Consider the following 10426-nt stretch of genomic DNA (forward strand, 5'->3'; position numbering starts at 1 on the left):
TTGTTTAAAGTCAAAATCCAGTCCAATAACCAGCTATGTTCCAAATATCAGATATGAGTTCGGTTGCCTCTCTGCCACAGAGGGGACCTTTTGTTTAGTCAGATCTCTCTCTCCCACCCGCCAGATCCAAACTTCCAGCCCCAGCCCCTCGTGGAAAGTGAAAGTGAAAGTCACTCAGTCATGTCCAACTCTGCGACCCCATGGACTGCCAGGCTCCTCTGTCCATGGAATTCTCTAAGCAAGAAGAGTGGAGTGAGTTGCCATTCCCTTCTCCAGGGGATCTTCCCAGCCCAGGGATCAAACCCAGGTCTACAGCATTGCAGGCAAATTCTTTACCGTTTGAGCCACCAGAGAGGCTATGTAATTGCCTGTATTCTCTCTCTCCCCCGTGTAGGTCTCCTCAAAGGTCCTATAGTGGAGTCTACCTATTAAATTTGGAAAGAGCCTTAGCATTCATCCAGGAAAGAAGGGAGGGAGGAAGTAAGGACATTAAACTTTATGAAATGTTAGTTACTAAGCTAAGTTGTAGAGACTTGGGATCTCACTTGAGCCTTGTGAGAACCAGCGGGGTGAGTGAGTGCTAAGTCATGTCCAACTCTTTTGTGACCTTATGGGCCATAGCCTGCCAGGCCCCTCTGTCCATGGGATTCTTCAGGCAAGAATATGGAGTGGGTTGCTATGCCCTCCTCCAGGGGATCTTCCTCACCAAGGGATAGGATCTTTACCACTAGCGCCACTTGGGAAGCCTATGAGAACCGGCTAAGGCGGGCAGTATTATCGCCAGTCCACAAAACAGAGAACTGCTGCTCAGCCAGGTTAAGCAAGCTGCCAAAGATTGCACAGCCAGAAGTGAACGTGAGGCTGGAGCTCTGGCCCTCTGATTCCTGTTCACGTTGGGTCCCAGTAGAGCTGATCCAAACTCTAGAGAAAATGGCGGGGGAGCAAAGTCCGAAAGTGAGAAGGGCTCCTTGGGCCAGGCTGAAAAGCCATGCCAGGGGCCACCTGACTCCAGCTGCCTTCATGGTAATGCTGGCTGGGCCTCAAGCTTCTAAACTAACAGTTCTTCAACTTGGGGGTGGGAGTGGGGGTGGCGGTGGGAGGTGGGTGCAAACTCTTCTGAGAATCTGATGAAAGCTCTGAATCCTGTCTCTAGAAAGCATACGTTTACCCACCCCCACATGTACAGTTTTGGCTGCAATTTCAGGGGGTCCATGGGCCCCCAACGTCATCAATTCTCTCTGAAACCCAGGAGTCTCCATGGGGGCCTAGGTGGAGAAAGAGAAAAGGGTTTGGAAGAGCAAAGGAAGATTGAAACAGTGTGCTCTTGGGGGGTAGAGGGAAGGAGCCAAGAGGTGGTGTGGAGGGCGCTCGGGGAAGGAGGCGGCCCACGGCCGAGTCTCTGGTGCTCGGGCACCTCCCAGGGTGAAGTTTGCTGGCATCAAGTGAGCTCCTCAAAGGGCATGGCGGACCTCTGGGAGGACTGAGAGAAGCCGGGCCCCCCACACCAGTCCTGACCCATCCCGGAAGTTGGCTCTGTTCTAAGCAGGGGAGTGGGATTCCATGGCACTGCTCAGATTCCTAAATCCATTTGGAAAGTAGATTCAGAGCCCTTACCCTGAAGCCAGCAGCATCCACGGTTAGAAATAAAAACCCGGAGTGGTCTCGGTCTCAGAGTAATCAAACCTTCCACCTGCCAAGGATGGGTGGCATCAGGCTAGCACAGCCACCATGCCACTCTGTTAAAAATAATGATTATGTAAAGAAAACATCCTCAGAAAAAAACCCTATCTAATCTGGGCTGGGCTAGAATAAACGCCTCCTGTTCTGACCTACCTCTGAGGTGAAATGATCTATTTCTTCCTTGAATTGCTCCCCCAGTTCTGCACATTCACGTGCTTGCTTAGCAGACACCCAAACAGAGCGTTTTGGGGTTTGCCCAGCTGTTCTATTTCCAGCCTGTTCAGTTCATGTCAGTTCCTACCGCATGTACCTTGGGGGTAGCTCTTGAACCCTGGACTGTCGGGGCAAGAGGAGGAAGGGAAGGGGGCAGAGAGGCACAGCCATCACAGGTGAACAGTCTTGGGAGAAGACTTCTCTCTGATTTCTCACTGCGTTGGGTAACAAGTACGCAGGTGTCACTGTGCCACTAAGAGGGAAATGACCATACTAGTGAGCCATCTCGTATGGCCTGCATCAAACAGGACACGGCCTCCATCCCATCATCCCACAGTGAGTGGCCCTAGCAAGGCATTTCTGGAAAAGTGTTTTTTGGTGTTTTCTGTTGCAGAAGTCCACCCCACCCCCACCCACCCCTTGACTCTTTCCCTTATATAAATGGGGAAGGACACTTGTTGAGTACCACTCAGCTACCTGAGTCTGGCTAGCTGTTTCATGTGGTCATCTTCCAATCAGTCCTCCTGGTAAAAGTTGCAAGAGATGTCGATGATCCCCATTCCAGGGAGGAGAGGCCATGCTCAGAGAGGTTAAGTCATTTGCCCAAGGTTGCACAACTCACAAGTGGCAAACCCCGTGGCAGCCAGAACCAGCATTCTGAGAGTGGATGATGAATCGATGGCAGTAGGAGTCTGGTGCTGAGGTGCCAGCCCCTAGCTGTGACTGTGTGTGGCCATGGGGCCAGGGTCAGGCTGAATGGGTTCAGGTCAAAACCAGGCTGTGAAGTCCACTCTCTATGGGACCTCTGTGCCTTGATTTCTTCATCCATAAGTGCAGTGATTGAAAGAGCCCTTACCTTCTGGGTTTGTTCTGAGGATTAATCCACATATAGCATATAGGGCTTAGCAGTGCTTGGCCCACATAAACACTCAGGGCTAGCTATAACTAATCCCAGTGGCACCGACTCTTTGATTCTGGAAGAATATCCCAGTCCCTGAGAGGAGGTTGGAGGAAGGGTAACTTTCCCTTCTGGTATTGCTTTAGGGATCCAGAGGCCCCATCTACCCTCCTTCTCATTTAATCTTCATGGCTCCCGTGGGTGAGGCCCAAGTCACAGATGTGAAACTGAAGCCCAGCAGTAACACGGCACTGGATTGGGCCCCTACAGAAACAACCCCTTCCAGCCTCTCTCTCCATGGCCTCTTGTGCAGCAGCACTTGTGCCAAGAATGCACCTCTGAGCAACCAGACTGGCACTCGGAGAACTGGGGAGAGCATGAGGCTCATAAAAGAACACCCTGCTGAAGGCTGAGAAGGAGAAAGATGGAGAAGAAGCCAGGACACCAGCCCCTGGCCCTTCCAAGTGGACTCCACGGCCAATCTAAGCCATTAACACCAGGAAGGAAAAGCCCAGCTGGTCACAACCAGGGAAGCCAAAGGGAATGGGGGGCAGTGGATGGGAGCAGTGGTGGTGGGGAAGGGTGGTGGAGAGACCTGGCTGGCACACGGTAGTAGGCGGTAAAGGGAAGGGCCCGATATTCCAGGGAATTGTTCTGGACAAATTCTGAAAACAGACATGGGCTAGAACGACAGATGTGAAGGACAAGAGTCAACAATGAGCAGCTAATTCATTTGCTTTCTCCTCCCTCCCTCCCTCCCTTCCTTAATCATTGAGCTTCTGGATGCCGAGCAGGATTCAAGAGATAAAACTATTAAAAAGGTGAAGCATCCCTAACTGAGTAAACAAGCAACAAGCTATACTGTGATTAGTACTGTAATGCAGGGGCAAGTAAGGTGCAGTGAGAGCGTAAAGGAAGAATCCAAGAAGGGTTCTCAGAGGAGGTGACAGCTGTGTGGACCTTGAGGGATGAATAGGAGCCTGCCAGGAAGAGGACTCAATACTGGAATGTGGAACAGGGCAAAAAGGAGAGAGGATCTTTGGCCTAGAGGCAACTGCCATTGCTTGTCACTTCGGATTTCCCTTTTGTTAGTAAAGTAGTGCTCAAATTTCTCCAAGCCAGGCTTCAGCAATACATGAACCGGAACTTCCAGATGTTCAAGCTGGTTTTAGAAAAGGCAGAGGAACCAGAGATCAAATTGCCAACATCCGATGGATCCTCGAAAAAGCAAGAGAGTTCCAGAAAAACATCTATTTCTGCTTTATTGACTATGCCAAAGCCTTTGACTGTGTGGATCACAATAAACTGGAAAATTCTGAAAGAGACGGGAATACCCGACCACCTGACCCACCTCTTGAGAAACCTGTATGCAGGTCAGGAAGCAACAGTTAGAACTGGACATGGAACAATAGACTGGTTCCAAATAGGAAAAGGAGTACATCAAGGCTGGATATAGTCACCCTGCTTATTTAACTTATATGCAGAGTACATCATGAGAAACGCCGGTCTGGAAGAAGCATAAGCTGGAATCAAGATTGCCGGGAGAAATATCAATAACCTCAGGTATGCAGATGACATCACCCTTATAGCAGAAAGTGAAGAGGGACTAAAAACCTCTTGATGAAAGTGAAAGAGGAGAGTGAAAAAGTTGCATTAAAGCTCAACATTCAGAAAACTAAGATCATGTCATCTGGTCCCATCACTTCATGAAAAATAGATGGGGAAACAGTGGATAGTGTCAGACTTTATTTTTGGGGGCTCCAAAATCACTGCAGATGGTGATTGCAGCCATGAAATTAAAAGACGCTTACTCCTTGGAAGGAAAGTTATGACCAACCTAGACAGCATATTAAAAAGCAGAGACATTACTTTGCCAACAAAGGTCCAGCTAGTCAAGGCTATGGTTTTTCCAGTGGTCATGTATGGATGTTAGAGTTGGACTGTGAAGAAAGCTGAGCAACAAAAAATTGATGCTTTTGAACTGTGGTGTTGGACAAGACTCTTGAGAGTCCCTTGGACTGCAAAGAGATCCAACCAGTCCATCCTAAAGGAGATCAGTCCTGGGTGTTCATTGGAAGGACTGATGCTGAAGCTGAAACTCCAATACTTTGGCCACCTGATGCAAACAGTTGACTCATTGGAAAAGACTGGGATTGGGGGCAGGAGGAGAAGGGGACGACAGAGGATGAGATGGCTGGATGGCATCACCAACTCGATGGACATGAGTTTGAGTAAACTCCGGGAGTTGGTGATGGAGAGGGAGGCCTGGCGTGCTGCGATTCATGGGGTCGCAAAGAGTTGGACACGACTGAGCGACTGAACTGAACTGAACTGAATCAGAGCCAAGCCAGAATTCCTTGTAGAGTCCTGGCCTCTAATGTGACTCACACAAGGAAGCCCCTGCTTTCTTTCTCCTCTGGACAAAAAAATTATTATCTACACTGTTTGAAGCTCTCTTGTGCTAGGATGTCCTATAACAGAGAACAAGGCTCTCACTCCCTAAGTTGAGGAGAGGTCTAGTAATCCTATATTCTGAGAAATAAAGTATACATGGACTTTAATTTATACTAGAGTGTGGATGACTGACACAAGATACTTTCCTATGCAGAGATTAGAACATGAAGAGAGGATGAAGAGAAGGACTCTGGAAGTATGTGTGTGTTTGAGGGGAGCCAGAAGTGAAAGCCCCTGACAAGGGTAGAGAAGAGCCCAGGGAGAGAGGTGGAGAGCACCAGATCAATTGTCATAGTGCAGCACACTCACAGGCTCTTGGCTGGTGCTCAACCTGCCTGCCAATGCAGAGACATGAGGCTCAGATTCGATCCCTAGATTGGGGAAGATCCCCTGGAGGAGGGCATGGCAACCCGCTCCAGTATTCTTGCCTGGAGAATCCCCTTGGACCAAGGAGCCTGGAGGGCTACAGTCTATAGGGTCGCAAAGAGCCGGACATGGCTGAAGTGAGACCCAGAGGGAGAGGGGTACTCTCTGGAGCCTTCTTACCTGCCGCCTACTCCCACCATTCTACCCCCAAACTCTCTGGCCAATGGTTGCCTCCTCCAGTGGGGTCCTGAGAGAAAGAAGGTCCCCGATTGACTGCCACGAATACAGTGCTGTTCCCTCCGGGGAGGAGGTGGTCCCAAGGCATGAGGCTGGATGCAGGTGGGCCACTGGGAAGATACAGGTTCTGTCACGTTCCTTGGAGCTGGGAGCCCCTGGGGCACTGAGGGGAAGGCACAGGTTTGGCCCCCAGGCCGACCAGCCAGCAGCCGAGGAAGGGTTAAGGATGCAGGCAGCTTCTCACCGTCTGGTGGTGGCGGTGACACAACTCTGCTCTCCATAGCACCTCAGGAACCACCACCCTTGAGAGCCTCCATGACAACAGCTAGTGTGGGAACAGGTCCTTTGGGTCTCCCCACCTCCTGGGCTCACCCCTGTCCTCCCGGGGGGCAGCAGGCCTGGCCTGGGCCGTGACGGGGAGGCGGCCGCCTCCGCTCTGATCCCCTCTGGGGCCGAGGGCTGAGGGCATGGGGGAAAGTCTGGTTTTGTTTATTTCTGTTTGCTCTGAACCTTTGATCGCTGGTATCATGTTTGAGGTGACTCTCCTTGAACCTGGGGTCTAAAGATGAGGAATTGAGGGGAGTGTGAAGGGGGAGTCTCTGGGGACATTAAGAATGAAGTCATGAGACAGGTGAAGAATCCCAGTCTCTAGTCCCTGCAGAGGTCTCCTCAGAGTGGTCACCTCACTTCCCCGCCGCCATGGCCTTAGGCTCTGTCCCACCCAGAGGCCTAAGCAGGATCAGGAGGCTCAGAGCTCAGGATGGAGCCCACCGGAGGTGAGGGGGCACCAGCATGAAGGCCAAGCTGAGCCAGGCAACTCTGGCCTCAAGGCTTCCTTCCCTCTTCCCATGCCCCAACCTCACCTCCTTTATCGTCTCTTTCCTCTGTTCATCAACCCCCTACATCCTTCCCTCTTCCTCCTCTGGCCTTCTCCTCTCCTTCACTCCTCCTTTTTCATCACTTTTTTCATTCACTTGAATGTTTTCCTGAGCACCCACTGTGCAGAGACCCTGGGCTAGGCCCCGAGAGGCTTTGGGATGAATCAGCTCCCTGGGGTCGCTCACTGTTGGGGGAGGGGAATTCTACAGGCATGTAGAACACCAGGTAGAAATGGTTACATTCTGAAAGGAAGAGCTAAGGGAACGCTCCTCTTAATCCCTCTCTTCCAGCCTGCCTCATTATTCTGACAGTTTCTCAGGCAGGAGATACATAATGTAAAGAGGAGAGCTTTTTATCCCCCCCAAGGACTCCCAGGAATGCCCTAGAAAGTGAGGTGCAAATGCCAGCGGAGACAGCTTGGGAGGGATAAGACAGGATAGAGTTCAGCATTTACTCATGCCAGGTCCACCTCTGCCCCTTCATTCATTCATAAAACATTTATTTCACATGGTGCTAGAACCCAGGTACTTACAGGAAGGCAGGCAATAGACAAATATAGTTGCAAGGAAGAGAGTATGATGAAGAAAATGAGCAGCTGCAATGACAGAAAACAACACGGAGGTGGCGGGGTGGGGCAGGGGGTGAGGGGTCACCACGGGAGTGATATCTAAAGTCAAACCCAGAGTGAGAACTCAGCCAAGCGAAGGGTGGGGTGAAGTGGGTCACAGTGGTCATGGGAGGAACAGCGTGTGTAAACCACTAAAGGTGGGAGAGGCTGGTGTGTGTGAGGAAGGTTCCCCGGGCAGAGGGAGGGGGCAGGAGTGGTCTGCTGAGGCAGGAAGAGGCCTGAGATTCAGAAGCGCCTTGAGGGCCCACCTTTCTTTGAACAAGTTTTGATTTTATTTAAAATGCGGTGGGAATCCAGCCACTGAGGATTTTAGACAGAGATAGCACTTTCCGGTTTCTGTTTTAAGGAGCACTCTCTGCCGTGATGACCCAGGGAGGTCAGGAGAGAGGAGATGGAGCCCCCCTCCAGAGTTGGAAGGGAGGAAGGAGATGGGGAACGTGTGAAGCATTTCGGAGCTAGGAAAGGTAGAACTTACTTAGAACTTACTTGCTAACGACTTGGAATGAGGTGGGGTGGCGGTCGGGGAGGGGCTGGGGAATGCAAGATATTATTAGGTATTTTAGTCTACTTGTCCTTAGTCTGTGTCCTCCATTAGAATGTAAGCTCCGTGAGGGCAGGGATTTCATTGGCTTGGTTCACTCTTGGTTCCCCAGGACACGATACAGGCATTTCATAAAGATTGACTAAACAGTAAGTGAGCTGAACTAAGGGATGAGAGGGCGGGATTAACGATGACATCTCAGCTTCTGGCTCACCTAGGGGAGAATAATGGAAGCATAGCAAGAGAGGAGGCCCAGGGAGGCAGAGAGGTGAGCGGCGAAGGTGCCTGCGAGGGGCCAAGCAGGCAGTGTGAATAGGCATGGAAAGCAGGGAGAAGAAGGGGGTGTGAGAGTGGGTCACCTCTGTACACCAGCAGGGAGAGCAGTGCCTGGAAAAACCGAAGAGGCTCGATGTGTTTGCCGAATGGATGAGCGAGTGAACGAGGTCAAGAGGCGAGTTCTGGACCGGAACTACAAACGCGGCTGTCACCGGTCCCTGGAGGGTGTTGAAGGCCGTGGGCGTGGATGGGGTCATTTAGGGAAGAGTGTTTGGAGAGAGAAACGAAGCGAACCCGCTAACCCAGCCACCGCCTCTCCCCACACCAGGTATTGCTGATTTAGGAAGCAGGGACCCTAACTCAGCAAAAAGCAGAGCCCTGCAGTTCCAGGAGACTCCTAGGGAATAGCCATAGAAGCAGGCAAATCTGGTGGGAGGGGGCCCCACAGAGCTGTGGGGAAAGGAGAGGCTGCCAGCACTAACAGCAGAAGGTCCCTCTGACCTGGAGCCACAGCCACACTCCTGGCTCCCTCTCAGCCCTTGATGCTGTGGTCAAGCCCAACCGAGGTCTCCCAGGAGACAGCAGGTCTCGGAGTCCCTGGCAGCTATTGCTGGCCTCTGACACAATACAGGCTGTTGGGGCATGGGTGTGCTTATCAAGCCCTGGATGACTGAGCCCGCTCGTGCGCCATCTGTTGTGTGGGGAAAGGAGCTTATCTGAGTCCTGGTCAGAAGACCTGGTTCTGGACCTGCCTCCATGACTGATACCTGGGTGGTTCCATGTACGTCAGAACATCTTAGAACTAGAAGGGGTCTTCTAGTTCCACCTTCCAGGCTGAGCAGAAATTCCTCCCACAAACCCCCAGCCCATGATCATTCAGAATCTCTTTAAACTTCCAGGATGGGGATTTCACTCCCCATAGGACAACCCATTCCGTCAAGAGTTTGTTAGAAAGCCTTTCTTTATCCAAAGGCTGGAAGGACCCAACACTAGAGGTTAACAGTGTCACCTCCAGGGAGGACAGTGGGATTGAGAGAGGGAGACAGGGCTTCCCTGTTGATTTGGTTTGGGATGCTTTCAGCACAGATTGTTAAACTTGTGATGGCAAGAGAGGCAATGAAAAAGACAGGTTTTTCTTGATTGAAAGCCATTCTGCCTTCCTAACATTTCTACCTACTAATCCTAGGTCTTCTCTCTGAGATCAGAGAATAATCTAAACCCATTTCCCCTCTGATGCCCTTCAAATACCTGAACTTGATCTCCATCAAGTTTCCACCGAGGTTTCTTCAGGCTGAGCTCCAGACCAGTCTCCATCCCAGTACCCCCAGAAAATAAAACTCACTGGGTTGCAGAAAGAAGGAACCAATCACTCCTTGAGTTGGGAGTTAGCTCATGCTGATTCATTAGTGAGGCCTGAGAAGATTTTCTTCTCCGTTTTCTGTGTGAGTGTGTGTGTGTGTGTGTGTGTGTGTGTGCGTGCGCGCGCGGGGCAGGGGGCAGGGGGCATGATCACATCACTTACTTCCTCCAGTCTTGGTTTTCTTCCCATTAAAGGGGAAAACAATACCTTTGCTATGAGAATCAATACAGATGAAGGAAATGAAAAACATTAAAAAGCACAAATCTATACTCTGGGTGTGACGACCCAGAAGCCCCATTCCATTTAGATAGCAGCTAAGTGTAGGGCTCATAGAGCCAAATGGCTTGGGTTCAAATCCCAGCTTTACTGCTTATTGGATGTGTGACCTTGGGGAAATGACCTGACTCAGTGCTGCAGTTTTCTCCTCTGAAACAAGGGACGATGATAACATGAAGCTCAGAATGGGTCTTTAGGAGCATTAGATATATTGCCTAGCACTTTAAAAAGGTTAACTGTTGGATATTACCACCCCAACTCTATTCCTTCACAGAGAGATAGGGGTTCACAGAAATGAGGCAAATTTATGGCACTTATTTGAAAGGTGAGGTCATTAAACCAAAGCAGTCATTGGAGTGAGTTGCTCCCTGACCCCAATATTTGTAAACCATGCTTTGTGCTAGGCACTGTGCTAAGGGTGTCTCAGGCCCTGCCTCATTGGAGGGGTCTGAGGGTGTTGCTGGGGGCTCCAAAGGCATCTCCTTGGGTCCCCTCAGGCTCTGTTGGCACTGGGTACCCTTGGGCTGCTTGCTGGATTCTCAGCCCCTGACCATGAAATGGTTCCACATTGACAGACAAAAAAAAACCCAAACAAAGCAAACAACAACAAAAAACCAA

The sequence above is a fragment of the Muntiacus reevesi genome, chromosome 1 (genome assembly GCF_963930625.1).
Source record: "Muntiacus reevesi chromosome 1, mMunRee1.1, whole genome shotgun sequence".
Classification (NCBI taxonomy): Eukaryota; Metazoa; Chordata; class Mammalia; order Artiodactyla; family Cervidae; genus Muntiacus; species Muntiacus reevesi.